The sequence below is a fragment of the Arachis ipaensis genome, chromosome B5 (assembly GCF_059453495.1).
Source record: "Arachis ipaensis isolate K30076 ecotype BB chromosome B5, ASM5945349v1, whole genome shotgun sequence".
NCBI lineage: Eukaryota > Viridiplantae > Streptophyta > Magnoliopsida > Fabales > Fabaceae > Arachis > Arachis ipaensis.
The window spans coordinates 38,342,050-38,346,378 of record NC_142440.1 but is presented as its reverse complement, the minus strand read 5'-3'; the positions used below and the strand labels follow the sequence as shown (position 1 = coordinate 38,346,378).

The window sequence follows — 4,329 nt, the reverse complement described above, 5'->3', positions numbered from 1 at the left end:
GTGCAAAACTCCCTTTTCTGCCAATCCTGGCGTTAAACGCCAGGTTGCTGCCCATTTCTGGCGTTTAACGCCAGCTTCTTGCCCATTCCTGGCGTTAAACGCCAGTCTGGTGCCCATTTCTGGCGTTAAACACCCAGAATGGTGCCAGACTGGGCGTTTAACGCCCATTCAGCTACCCTTACTGGCGTTTAAACGCCAGTAAGTTTCTCCTTCAGGGTGTTCTATTTTTTATTCTATTTTTCCTTCTGTTTTTGCTTTTTCAATTGTTTTTGTGACTTCACATGATCATCAACCTACAAAAAACATAAAATAACAAAAGAAAATAGAATTTTAACATAGATAAGTAAAAATTGGGTTGCCTCCCAACAAGCGCTTCTTTAATGTCAATAGCTTGACAGTGGGCTCTCATGGAGCCTCACAGATGTTTAGAGCAATATTGAAACCTCCCAACACCAAACTTAGAGTTTGAATGTGGGGGTTCAACACCAAACTTAAAGTTTGGTTGTGGCCTCCCAACACCAAAATTAGAGTTTGACTGTGGGGGCTCTGTTTGACTCTATATTGAGAGAAGCTCTTCATGCTTCCTTTCCATGGTTACAGAGGGATATCCTTGAGCTTTAAACACAAGGGAGTCTTCATTCACTTGAATGATCAATTCTCCTCTGTCAACATCAATCACAGCTTTTGCTGTGGCTAGGAATGGTCTGCCAAGGATGATGGATTCATCCATACACTTCCCAGTCTCTAGGATTATAAAATCAGCAGGGATGTAATGGTCTTCAACCTTTACCAAGACATCCTCTACAAGTCCATAAGCCTGTTTCTTTGAATTGTCTGTCATCTCTAGTGAGATTCTAGCAGCTTGTACCTCAACGATCCCTAGCTTCTCCATTATAGAGAGAGGCATGAGGTTTATGCTTGACCCTAGGTCACACAGAGCCTTCTCAAAGGTCATGGTGCCTATGGTACAAGGTATTGAGAACTTTCCAGGATCTTATCTCTTCAGAGGTAATTTCTGCCTAGTCAAGTCATCCAGTTCTTTAGTGAGCAATGAAGGTTCATTCTCCCAAGTCTCATTACCAAATAACTTGGCGTTTAGCTTCATGATTGCTCCAAGGTACTTGGCAACTTGCTCTTCAGTAACATCTTCATCCTCTTCAGAGGAAGAATACTCATCAGAGCTCATGAATGGCAGGAGTAAATTCAATGGAATCTCTATGGTCTCTGTGTGAGCCTCAGATTCCCATGGTTCCTCATCAGGGAACTCCATGGAGGCCAGTGGACATCCATTGAGGTCTTCCTCAGTGGAGATTACTGCCTCTTCCTCCTCTCCAGGTTCGGCCATGTGAGACGTGTTTATGGCCTTGCACTCTCTCTTTGGATTCTCTTCTGTATTGCTTGGGAGAGTACTAGGAGGGAGTTCAGTAATTTTCTTACTCAGCTGACCCACTTGTGCCTCCAAATTTCTAATGGAGGACCTTGTTTCAGTCATGAAACTTTGAGTGGTTTTAATTAGATCAGAGACTATGGTTGCTAAGTCAGAATGGCTTTGCTTAGAATTCTCTGTCTGTTGCTGAGAAGATGATGGAAAAGGCTTACTATTGCTAAACCTATTTCTTCCACCATTATTGTTGTTGAAACCTTGTTGAGGCCTCTGTTGGTTCTTCCATGAGAGGTTTGGATGATTCCTCCATGAAGGATTATAGGTGTTTCCATAGGGTTCTCCCATGTAATTCACCTCTTCCATTGCTGGGTTCTCAGGATCATAAGCTTCTTCTTCAGAGGAAGCTTCTTTGGTACTGCCTGTTGCTGCTTGCATTCCAGACAGACTCTGAGAAATCATATTGACTTGTTGAGTCAATATTTTTTTCTGAGCCAGTATGGCATTCAGAGTATCAATCTCAAGAACTCCTTTCTTCTGATTTGTCCCATTATTCACAGGATTCCTTTCAGAGGTGTACATAAATTGGTTATTTGCAACCATTTCAATGAGTTCCTGAGCTTCTGCAGGCATCTTCTTTAGATGAAGAGATCCTCCAGCAGAGCTATCCAATGACATCTTGGATAATTTAGATAGACCATCATAGAAGATACATATGATACTCCATTCTGAAAGCATGTCAGAGGGACACCTTCTGATCAATTGCTTGTATCTTTCCCAAGCTTCATAGAGGGATTCACCTTCCTTCTGTCTGAAGGTTTGGACTTCCACTCTAAGCTTGCTCAATTTTTGAGGTGGAAAGAATTTTGCCAAGAAGGCATTGACTAGCTTTTCCCAAGAGTTCAGGCTTTTCTTAGGTTATGAATCCAACCATGTTCTAGTTCTGTCTCTTACAGCAAAAGGAAAAAGCATAAGTCTGTAGACCTCAGGGTCAACCCCATTGGTCTTGACAGTGTCACAGATTTGCAAGAATTCAGCTAAGAACTGATGAGGATCTTCTAATGGAAGTCCATGAAACTTGCAATTATGTTGCATTAGAGAAACTAATTGAGGCTTAAGCTCAAAGTTGTTTGCTCCAATGACAGGGATTGAGATGCTTCTCCCATAGAAGTCGGGAGTAGGTGCAGTAAAGTCACCAAGCACCTTCCTTGCATTGTTGGCATTGTTGTTTTCGGCTGTCATGGCTTCTTCCTCCTTGAAGAGCTCTGTTAGGTCCTCTAGAGAGAGTTGTGCTTTAGCTTCTCTTAGCTTTCTCTTCAAGGTCCTTTCAAGTTCAGGATCAGCTTTAACAAGGATGCATTTGTCTTTGCTCCTGCTCATAAGAAAGAAAAGAGAACAAGAAAGTATGGAATCCTCTATGTCACAGTATAGAGATTCCTTGAGGTGTCAGAGGAAAAGAAGAATAGAAGGAGGAGGTAGAGAGAGGAGAATTCGAACATATAAAGAAGGAGAGAGTTCGAATTGCACCTTGAGGAAGAGTGTTAGTCCTTTAAATAGAAGGATGTGAGAAGAGGGGAAGAATTTTTGAAATTAAAGTAAAAAGATTTTGGAATAATGAAAAGAAATTTGAAAATTTGATTGAGATTTTCAAAAATTAAGTTTGGGAAAGAAATTAAGTGATTTTGAAAAAGATTTTGAAATTAGAAATTAAAAAGATATGATTGAGAGTTAATTTTGAAAAAGATGTGATTGAAAAGATATGATTGAGAAGATATGATTGAGAATCAATTTTAAAAAAATAAGTTTAAAAATTAAAGTTGATTACTTGACTAACAAGAAATTAAAAGATATGATTCTAAAAAATTAAAATTTGATCCTTTCTTAATAGGCAAGTAACAACTTGAAATTTTTGAAGTAAATCATTAATAATAGCAAGGATTTTCAAAAATAATAAAAATGGAAAGAAATTGATTTTGAAGTGATATGATTGAAAAGATATGATTTGAAAAAGATTTGATTTTGAAAAATTATGAAAATTTGAAAAAGATTTGAATTAAAAACAAAATCTTCCCTCTAGTGTCCTTCTGGCGTTAAACGCCCAGAATGGCATCCATTCTGGCGTTTAACGGCCAAAATCCTACCTTTTTGGGCGTTAAACGCCTGCAGGTACCCTGGCTGGCGTTTAAACGCCAGTTTCCCTTCTTCACTGGGCGTTTTGAACACCCAGCTTTTTCTGTTTGATTCCTCTGCTGAATGTTCTGAATCTTCAATTCTCTGTATTATTGACTTGAAAAGACACAATTTTAAAAATATTTTTGAATTTTTAATGATGAGAAACAATAAAAAAATGAAACTAAGATCAAATAAACAATGCATGCAAGACACCAAACTTAAAAATTTTCATATAAGAGACACTAACAAATTGAGAATGCATATGAAAAACAACAAAACAAACAAAACAAGAGAATTTAAAGATCAGAGCAATGAAATCATCAAGAACAACTTGAAGATTAATGAAGAACATAATGCATGTAATTTTCGAAAATTATAGGTATGCAATTTACACCAAACTTAAAATTAGATACTAGAAAACAAGAAACATAAAATATTTTTTATTTTTATGATTTTATAAATTTTTTTGTGATTTTTCGAAAATTGAGTGGAAAAGAAAATAAAGGGGTTCAAAATTTTTAATAAGAGTTCCAGGAATCATTGCAATGCTAGTCTAAGACTCCGGTCCAGGAATTAGACATGGCTTACTAGCCAGCCAAGCTTTCAATGAAAGCTCCGGTCTAAAACACCAGACATGGCCAATGGCCAGCCAAGCTTTAGCAGATCATTGCTAATCAACAGCAAAATTGATAGAAATCAACAAGCTCTTGTGATGATAAGTTGAAACCTCGGTCCAATAAGATTAGACATGGCTTCACAGCCAGCCAGACTTCAAC

At 38.0% G+C, this 4,329-nt stretch overlaps 1 non-coding gene across 1 annotated transcript; it reads left to right on the top strand.

The window, feature by feature from the left end:
• Positions 1-2,113: 2,113 nt before the first annotated feature.
• Positions 2,114-2,221, top strand: LOC148563894 (small nucleolar RNA R71). Its single transcript, XR_015885215.1, has one exon. It is a non-coding gene; the product is annotated as a small nucleolar RNA R71 (small nucleolar RNA).
• Positions 2,222-4,329: the final 2,108 nt, after the last annotated feature.